Source organism: Bubalus kerabau, chromosome 15, assembly GCF_029407905.1.
Source record: "Bubalus kerabau isolate K-KA32 ecotype Philippines breed swamp buffalo chromosome 15, PCC_UOA_SB_1v2, whole genome shotgun sequence".
NCBI classification, from domain to species: Eukaryota; Metazoa; Chordata; class Mammalia; order Artiodactyla; family Bovidae; genus Bubalus; species Bubalus kerabau.
The window spans coordinates 49,070,732-49,081,189 of record NC_073638.1 but is presented as its reverse complement, the minus strand read 5'-3'; the positions used below and the strand labels follow the sequence as shown (position 1 = coordinate 49,081,189).

Sequence of the window (10,458 nt, the reverse complement as noted above, 5' to 3'; positions counted from 1 at the left end):
CCATGATCCATGCAGTTGCAAAGAATTGTACAAGACTGAGCGACTGAACTGAACTGAAGTGAACTGCATCACCAAGTTAAAAGGAAACATTTTGCAATGATAAAAGCATCAGTTCATTAAGATATCATAGCAATCTTAATATTATACATGTGTGCTCAGTCATGTCCAACTCTTTGGGACCCATTGGACTAGCCTGTCAGGCTCCTCTGTCCTTAGGCTTTCCCAGACAAGTATACTGGAGTGGGTTGTCATTTCCTTCTCCAGTGGATCTCCTGACCCAGGGATCAAACCCACATCACTTGTGTCTCCTGCTTTGGCAGGTGGATTCTTTACCACTAGGGCCACCTGGGAAGCCCTTTGTTTTTGTTTTGTTTTTTAATTAATTTTTATGGCTATACAGTTGATTTACAATGTTGTTCTAGTTTCTGCTATACAGCAAAATGAATCAGTTATACATAAACATTTATCCACTCTTTCCTACATTCTTTTCCCATGTAGGTCATTACAGAGTATTGAGTAGAGTTCCCTGTAGATACAGTAGGTCCTTAGTAGTTATGTATTTTTTGTATAGTAGCATGTATAGGACACATGATTTCTCATTCAGTGGGTTCATTACCATCATTTATTTTGATGCTCAAATTTCCTGAGGTTTGATCTGCAGGAGTCCCATCCAGACAGCTCCTATATCCTTTTGACCTGCCTCCCATAATTTTATTGAGCAGTTCCTTCTTTTCTGGTACAACAAGATGTTCTAAACTAATCTTTTACCTTTTTTTCTCCAGACGGGAAACCATCCATGTCTTCAAGGAACTCTTTTGTTTGTTTTCAGTGAGAACTGGTATTTCAAAATCAAGATCTGAATGCTGGTTGCATGCATTCATTGCTACCAGTGTGTCACTGTTTATAGATCCTTTCAGGTGCCATATAAGAGGTTCAAAAACATGTATTTTAGAAATTATGAATTCATAATTATGCCTCCAGTTCTAATCCTGCCTTGCACTATTCTTCCTTGGCTTCCCAACTGAAATATTTGCTTTCAAAATTATTGAAATATTTACTCATTTCCTTAGTTCTGTAATATACACAAAATAGTTTCAGAATTGCTATATATTTGTACTCTGAAAAATAAACCTATTAAGAGTTCAAGATTTGTAGGGACTTCCCTGGTGGTCCAGTGGTTAAGACTCTGCACGAATTCAATCCTTGGTTGGAGAACTAAGATACCACATGCCATGTGGTGTGGCCAAAAGATTAAAAAGATTTCAAGGTTTGTATGTCCTTTTTGTCTTTAAATGCATGTATACGATCAAAGTCTTCTCTTCAGGAGTTATGTGGAATAGGTTCTCACTTGCTCCTCCTCCCTTCACCCCATAATTTTTGTTCATTTTAAATGCTTCTCTTTGAATTGAGTTTTTCCTCTCATGTTGATTTAATTTTTTGAATATATAAAATGATTTCAAAAGTCAAAATTATAATAAAAGTTGTATTCATAGATATCATTCCTTCCCTGACTCCCATTACTCATTTCCCTCACTCCTTAAAGTAATCAATTTCATTAATTTCTGGCTCACTCTTCCAGTGTGATTTGCCAAGATAAGCAGAAAAAGTGGAATGTTCCAAAATTTAAATTAAAAAAAAAAAGAATGTATGTGAAGGTAATATGAAACAATTAACATATCTGTTGCTTACAATGAAAAAAAAGTTACTTTATTTCAAAGCCAATTAGATTTTCATGTCTTAATTGCATGGTAAAACCCTTATCTTTATTTTGAATCTAAAAATATTTTCTTCACTTAAACTAGGAATCAGCAAACAATGGTTCTCAGGTCGAGTATGGTCTACAACTTGCTTTTATACAACTGATGAGTTACAAATGGCTTTACCTTTTTTAGTGGCCAGGAAAAAAATAAAATAATATCTATAACATGTGAAAATTATACAAAATTTGAATTACAGTGTCCATAAGTGAGGTTTCACTGGAAGACATCTATGTTTATTGTTTAAGTCTTATATGTAACTTTTTGTGCTACAATGTCAAGTTGAGTAGTTGCAACAAAGACTGTATGACCCTAAATTTTAAAGAAGCCTAAAATATTCACTATCTGACCCTTTATAGAAAATGTACCCCAACTCTAGTATTAAACTATTTTAGGAATTTGCAAAGTTAGTTGTAAATATACTCTGATTTTTCTGATTAAGTTATTTATACACTTTTTCCTGGGAAATGTTAACACTTGGGTACAAAAGTTACAAATATGTAAGTCTGCTGTCTCTCCACCTGAAGAGGCTCATCTATGAGAACCATGCAGTACTATTTTTTTTTCAATTTGTTTTTAATTGGAGGACAATTGCTTTACAATGTTGTGTCGATTTCTGCCATACAACAACATGAATCAGCCATCAGTATACATATATCCCTCCTTCTTAGACCTCCCTCCCACCCCTCTCATCCAACACCTCTAGTGTGAGCACCATACAGTACTATCAAATACATCTCTCTGCCATCAGTCTCATCTCCTAATTATGTGACAATTTGCTGTTATTAAGATATTAGCTATCAAATATAGGTACTCTCAAACATTGCAGATGTGTCATTAGTTTCTACCCAAATAATCATATAAAGTAGGTGCTAATATTCCTATCTGAAAGAAGGCATACAATAATTTGTCTAAGGTATCACCCAGCATGTAAATAAATGGTGGAAACACGAGTGAAAACAGACTTGATTCTAAAGCCCATGGTCCTGTGGGCCACACTGCTCTGCCTTCTTAATCAGGGACTCCTGCCTCCTTACCCTTGTCTGAATCCCCTTGCATCCTCTTACATCAACCTACTCTGACTTCCAACCACTGCTAAAAGCATATAAGTACTCATTTCAGCAGCACATACACTAAAATTGGAACCATACAGAGAAGATTAGAATAGCCCCTGAACAAGGATGACATGCAAGCTCTTGGAACAAGCCCTTTGTTTATACATGTAATAGGAAAGGTTCAAAATACACACAAAAAAAGTAACAGTACTAAAAAGAAAAAGACAGGTTTTTTTTTAATTTTTAATTTTGTATTGGGGTACAGCCTATTAACAATATTGTGATAGTCGCAGATGAACAGTGAAGGGACTCAGCCATATATATACATGTATCCATTCATCTGAAATATCCTTCCCATCCAGGCTGCCACGTAACATTGAGCACAGTTCCCTGTGCTGTACAGTATGTCCTTGTTGGTTATCCATTTCAAATGTAGTAATCTGTACATGTCCATCCCAAACTAACTATCCCTTCCCCCCATCCTTCCCCCTGGCAACCATAAATTCTTTCTCTTAGTCTGTGAGTCTCCTTCTGTTTCGTAAGTTATGTTATTTGTTTTTAGAATCCACATATAAGGGATGTCATATGATATTTCTCCTTCTCTGGAAAAAGACAAATTCTTAATCAGATTTGGAGATTTTAGCACTTTCCTGTTTCTGTGCTACTTTGTTGCATGTGTAGATGTATCCATCTTACTCTATGTAATTTACATTTTAAAAATTAAAAAGCGAAAACATCTTCATTGACTGTAAGAAAATAAAAAGAAACTAAGAAGTGATGAGCCTAAAATAATGTATCAGTTAATTTGGAATTAAATAATGTATTGGTAGCTTCAACTGCTTTCTCTAATCTCTCAGGCAGGCTCTCCTAGTTATGTTCAAGTCTCCAAAACCTGTGGAATATTGCAGTCTGACCTTTTCATGTTCTTATGGGAACCAGTGAGTTAAAACTACAATCCTGTATCAGGCTCTCTTCTGGGAATTTCTAGGAAGTTTCTCAGGGAAATCATTTGTTTACAGAGGATAGCAGAGCTATAGGAATTGGTGTGCCATAAGTACAAAACTCAAAAGACAGCTCAAAGAGTGATCTGTAGATGAAGGTTGGTCAACAGATGTGGTACACTGAGGCTGAGAAGCCTCTAGCCTAAAATCATTTCTGTTTCACTGTGTGGTTACATGGTACGTGCAGTAGGGCCCTAACATAACATTGTCTTATAATATGGTTTTGTATCATGAGTGTGTCTGAAACATGAAAACTGAACTGGGCCTTAGAGAGGATGATGAATAAATGTCAATAATGCCTAATGCAGCTCAATAAGGATGACTTTTTGACATAGGAAGGGCTCAAAGATAAAAAACAAAAACAAAAAGATTGCAATGGGGGAAGCGGGTAGGGGAGCTTCTCTTGGTGATATATTTACCTGATAAGAAGATACTTTTAACTTAAATTTGGAGAAGCTATGAAAATGTAAAAATGCACTAAAATGCTTTTAGCCATCCATTGCCACTGTTCAATTCACCTTTCTACTTGTACGCATTCTACAATTCTTTTACACTTTCTACAGTTCTACACATTGCCACTTTCAATTCACCATTCATCTGAGAAAGCGTCCAGTTGTTCATGCACAGTTAGAGAAAATGCTGGATAGAGTTGGAAATCTATGTGAGATAGGAACTGGGAAATAGGCAGACTCATCAGCTGAAAGAGTAAAGTGTATTCATTTAAGCAAAGACTAGGAAGGTAGACATGGGTACAGAAGTCAGGCCATGGATGACAGCATCTTAGTCACTAGACTCAAATCAGAGGAGAGGACTTTATTTAGTCTTGGAAGAAAGGGCAAGTGAGAGGATATTAAGGCCTCATGTTAATTGGAAGAGGGACCTGGAAGCAATCTAGCTACTCCAGGTAAGTTGTATGTGACTGCAAGGAAAGTACTGTAAGGTGCAGCCTAAGACAGTCCTTAGTATTCAGTCAGAGAATAAGACACACCTGGGTTTGAATTCTAGTTCCGTCCATGACTGGGGCTTCCCAGATGGTGCAGTAGTAAAGAATCTACCTGCCAACACAGGAAACACAAGAGATGCAGGTTCGATCCCTGGGTCAGGAAGACCTCCTGGAGCAGGGAATGGCAATCCACTCCAGTATTCTTGCCTGTAAAATTCCATGGACAAAGGAGCCTGTTGGGTTACAGTACATGGGGTCCCAAAGAGTTAGAGACAACTGAGTATGCAGCACATATATGCATATCTACCAATGATTAGCTATTTATTTCTTTTTTAATTTATAAAACAGAACTAATAGCAGCACCTGCTTCACATGGTTTCTCTGAGAATTAAATGAAGTGTATATAAAGAGTCTGAGATATCATTCATCTTAGAGATAGTATCCCTGAATTTTAATTCTTTTTAGTAATAACATGTAGGACTGTCTCCTCTCAAGGCAATAAATTTACTTGAAATTCTTGATTAATTTCTCCACATGAGTCACTACACTTGAGAAACAAATGCACTGGGCCCTTTATACGCTAATAGAGTAATGCTCATGTTCCAAGCCAGGCTTCAGCAATGTGTGAACCGTGAACTTCCTGATGTTCAAGCTGGTTTTAGAAAAGGCAGAGGAACCAGAGATCAAATTGCCAACATCTACTAGATCATCAAAAAAGCAAGAGAGTTCCATAAAAACATCTATTTCTGCTTTATTGACTATGCCAAAGCCTTTGACCGTGTGGATCACAATAAACTGTGGAAAATTCTGAAAGAGATGGGAATACCAGACCACCTGACCTGCCTCTTGAGAAAGTTGTATGCAGGTCAGGAAGCAACAGGTAGAACTGGACATGGAACAACAGACTGGTTCCAAATAGGAAAAGGAGTACATCAAGGCTGGATATTGTCACCCGGCTTAGTTAACTTATATGCAGTGTACATCATGAGAAATGCTGGGCTGGAAGAAGCACAAGCTGAAATCAAGATTGCCAGCAGAAATATCAATAACCTCAGATATGCAGATGACACCACCCTTATGGCAGAAAGTGAAGAGGAACTAAAAAGCCTCTTGATGAAAGTGAATGAGGAGAATGAAAAAGTTGGCTTAAAGCTCAACATTCGGAAAACTAAGATCATGCCATCTGGTCCCATCACTTCATGGGAAATAGATGGGGAAACAGTGGAAACAGTGTTAGACTTCATTTTTGGAGGGGTCCAAAATCACTGCAGATGGTGATTGCAGCCATGAAATTAAAAGATTCTTACTCCTTGGAAGGGAAGTTAGGACCAACCTAGATAGCATATTCAAAAGCAGAGCCATTACTTTGCCAATAAAGGTCCTTCTAGTCAAGGCTATTGTTTTTCCAGTGGTCATGTATGGATGTGAGAGTTGGACTGTGAAGAAAGCTGAGCGCCAAAGAATTGATGCTTTTGAACTGTGGTGTTGAAGAAGACTCTTGCGAGTCCCTTGGACTGCAAGGAGATCCAACCAGTCCATCCTAAAGGAGACCAGTCCTAGGTGTTCATTGAAAGGACTGATGCTGAGGCTGAAACTCCAATAATTTGCCACGTGATGCGGAGAGTTGACTCATTGGAAAAGACCCTGATGCTGGGAGGGATCAGGGGCAGGAGGAGAAGGGCATGACAGAGGATGAGATGACTTGATGGCATCACCAACTCGATGGACATGAGTTTGGGTAAACTCCGGGAGTTGGTGATGGACAGGGAGGCCTGGCGTGCTGTGATTCATGGGGTCGCAATGAGTCGGACATGACTGAGAGACTAAACTGAACTGAACTGATTGTTAGTAAGAGATTTATTATGTTTCAGACTGATCAGGACTTTGCCCACTGTCTCTTATCCTCAAAGTAATTCTGTTATTTTACTATCTCCTGTTCATCAGTAAGTGTATGAAATTTCACAGATAAACATTTATATTTAAGTTCACATAAAAATGGAACAAATATTTTGAAAGTGAAACTATGCATAAAAATTGTCTAAAGAATGTCTAGCACAGAGTAATAGTTTCTGATGTTTTCTCTTTTTAATCTCTCTAACATATTTATTTCTTTTTTTCCCTCTTACAGCTTAAGAGCAGTCTCTCATTTTCATCTCTTGATCTGACTGAGCAAGTGTTGATTTTATACCTTTACGATGTCCCAGTTGTTTCTACTTGGTGGATGGTGTTACCAATAGTGATAGCAAGCTCTACAGAGAGCTTGCAAGTGAAATCAGCTTTAGAAGCCTGGCCTGAAAAGTGTTTGGAGCAAACATCTCTAGAAATTGGAGAAACCACTTCCTAACTGCTTTACTAAAATCTATTTCTTGCTGTTTTTTTTTCTTAATTCTACCTTCATTTTGGATCAAAGAGAAAGAGCTACCCTATAGTTCAGCCTGACTGTATAAATTGTTTAATTAGATTATAGGTGGGGAGGGGCAAAACCTAATAGTAAAAGGGGAATTTATTTGCAGGACATATCTTTATGTGGGTACTTTTTTCCTCAGGACCTGATGGGGAAGTGTGACATCCACGGTTCTCCTTGTCAGTTAACATTATCTGACTATATTATCAATAGTCTGTTTGTAAGAAATACCTCATTCTTTTATTCTTTTATTCTGAGAAGTCTTTCAAAACTTCTTTATTCCTTGTTATTTTATTCCTTTATTCTTTTATGAGAAGTCTTTCAAAACTGTGTTTTCTCTGTTTATGTCTCAGACAAAAGTTCTGAAAGAAGGGAGAAGTGCATAACAGACCTATGCTGAAAGTGCCATTTCAGATCTTGGAATAAATACTTCCCAATCAATTTATCATGCACACTCTCAATTCCTCTAAGGTAGAGATTACCACCTTCTTCCTGATTGGGATCCCAGGACTGGAGCATGTTCACGTACCTGTCCCCATCTGCCTCATGTACCTGGTGGCCATCCTGGGCAATTGCACCACCCTCTTCATGATCAGGACAGAGCCCTCACTCCATGCACCCATGTACTATTTCCTTTCCATGTTGGCTGTCTCTGACCTGAGTCTGTCCCTCTCATCCCTCCCCACTATGCTGCTGATCTTTGCTCTCAATGCTACAGGAATTTCCCCAAGTGCCTGCTTTGCTCAAGAATTCTTTATCCATGGATTCACAAATCTGGAGTCCTCAGTGCTCCTGGTCATGTCTTTGTTCGCTTTTTGGCCATCCACAACCCCCTGAGATACAGCTCCATCCTCCCCAATGCCAGAGTGGCCAAAATGGGTCTGGTGTTCCTCATTAAAAGCACGCTCTTAGTGCTCCCATTTCCTTTCACTCTTAAAAGATTGACCTATTGTAGGAAGAGCCTACTTTCTCACTCTTACTGTCTCCATCAAGATGTCATGAAGCTTGCCTGCTCTGACAACACAGTTAACTTTTTCTATGGCTTCTTTGTTGTTTTCTGTATGATGACAGACAGCGTGTTCATTGCTGTGTTCTATATATTCATCCTGAAGACTGTGATGGGAATTTGATCCCACAAGGAGCAGCTCAAGGCCCTCAACACCTGTGTCTCCCACATCTGTGCTGTGCTCATCTTCTACATGCCCATCATTGCTTCGGCTTCCATGTACCACTTTGGCAAGCTCAAGTGCCCAGTGGCCATGATCTTCATTGCTGACATTTTCTTGCTAGTGCCACCTCTGATGAATCCCATTGTCTACTGTATGAAAACACAGCAAATTCGTGAGAAGGTTCTGGGGAAATTTGGTCTAAAATAAAGGTATGGGGAAAAGTGAGGCAGGGTCAGCCAGGTTCAGGGAATAAAACAATACCTTTCTAAGCAAAGTCTTATGGATGGGTCATTCTTATCTTTCCTAATCATGATTGTAATCAGTACAACAACATGTGGTCTGGGCATTGAGGTCTGTGAGCTTAGGACTTACATGGGCATTTATAGGTATGTATGGGATAATTTGGTAATATAATTAAAATCATGAACCAATACATGGATGTGGAATTTTAGTTACAGTGTTTACAACACAAGGATGTAAAAATGGAAGTAGAGATTGTTTTCCCTTATAAAGAATGAATATCAGAGGAGCTGGAGTCTAAAGACATTACTCCAAACTAGTTACTGATTTTCTTTCCTGCAGCCTTCAGACATGTATTTACTGTGGGGACTCAATTTAAATTCTTGATTTCCCATTTAAATTAAAAAAGTCTGTTTTCAAATATGAGTTGCTTATATATTTTCTCCCTTTGCTCTTGTTTTTTTTTTTTTATTTTTTTTTTAATTTTACATTGGGTTATATTTGATTTGGGCTTCCCTTGTGGCTCAGCTGGTAAAGAATCTGCCTGCAATGTGGGAGACCTGGGTTTGACCTCTGGGTTGGGATGATTCCCTGGAGAAGGGAAAGGCTACCCACTCCAGTATTCTGGCCTGGATAATTCCATGGGGTCGCAAAGTGTCGGATACAACTGGGTGACTTCCACTTTTCATAGTTGATTCACAATGTGGTGTTAGTTTCAGGTATATAGCCAAGTGATTCAGTTACATATTCTTTTTCAGATACTTTTCCCATTTATGTTAATACAGAATATTAAGTAGTGTTTTTCATGTTATATAGTTGGTCTTTATTAAATATCTCTCTTATATATAGTAGTGTCTATTTTAATCTCAAATTTCTAATTTATTTATCCTCACCACTTTTCCCCTTTGATAACCTAACTCTGTCTTCTAAGTCTGTGAGTCTGTTTTTGTTTTGTAAATAAGTTCATTTGTATCTTTTAATAGATTACACATATAAGTGATATGATATGATACTTGTCTTTCTCTATCTGGCTTACTTCACTTAGTATGATAATCTCCAGGTCCATCCATGTTGCTGCAAATTGCATTATTTCACTCTTTCTAATGGCTGAGTAATATCTCACTGTATAAATATACCATATCTTCTTCATGCATTCATCTGTCTATGGACATTTAGGTTGCTCCCATGTCTTGGCTATTGCAAATAGTGCTGTTATGAACATTGGGGTGCATGAATGTCTTTGAATTGGTGTTTTCTCTGGATATATGCTGAGGAGTGGGATTGCTGGAACATATGGTAACTATCAATTCCTGGGTTGGGAAGATCCCCTGGAGGAGGGCATGGCAATCCACTCCAGTATTCTTGCCTGGAGAATCCCATGGACATAGGAGCCTGCTGTGCTACATTACATAGGGTCTCACAGGGTCAGACACGACTGAAGCAACATAGCAGGCATGCAAGCATGGTAACTATATTTTAGTTTTTTAAGAAACTGCCATACTGTCTTCATAGTGACTGCACCAATTTACATTCCCACTAACAGTATAAGAGGATTCCATTTTCTCTATACCCTTTTATTATCTGTAGATTTTTTTGATGATGGCCATTCTGACCAGTGTGAGGTGATACCTCATTGTAGTTTAGTTTTGATATACATTTCTCTAATAATCAGTGATGTTGTCTTTGCTCTATTTTTAACCATCAAATAGAGACAAAGTGGCTCAGCGGTAAAGAATCTGCCTGCCAATGCAGGTGATGCAGGAGACATGGGTTTGATTCCTGGATCAGGAAGATCCCCTGGAGGAGGAACTGTCAACTCACCCCAGTATTCTTGCCTGGAAAATCCCACTGACAGAGGAACCTGGTATACTATAATGTATGGGGTCACA

General features: G+C 38.3%; 1 non-coding gene and 1 pseudogene across 1 annotated transcript; both read left to right on the top strand.

Moving 5' to 3' along the window:
* The first annotated feature begins 2,866 nt into the window (after positions 1-2,866).
* Positions 2,867-2,973, top strand: LOC129629388 (U6 spliceosomal RNA). The gene has a single exon (XR_008703219.1). It is a non-coding gene; the product is annotated as a U6 spliceosomal RNA (small nuclear RNA).
* A 4,395-nt stretch (positions 2,974-7,368) lies between these two features.
* On the top strand, positions 7,369-8,536 carry LOC129629084 (olfactory receptor 51A7-like; annotated as a pseudogene).
* The last annotated feature ends 1,922 nt before the right edge of the window (positions 8,537-10,458 follow it).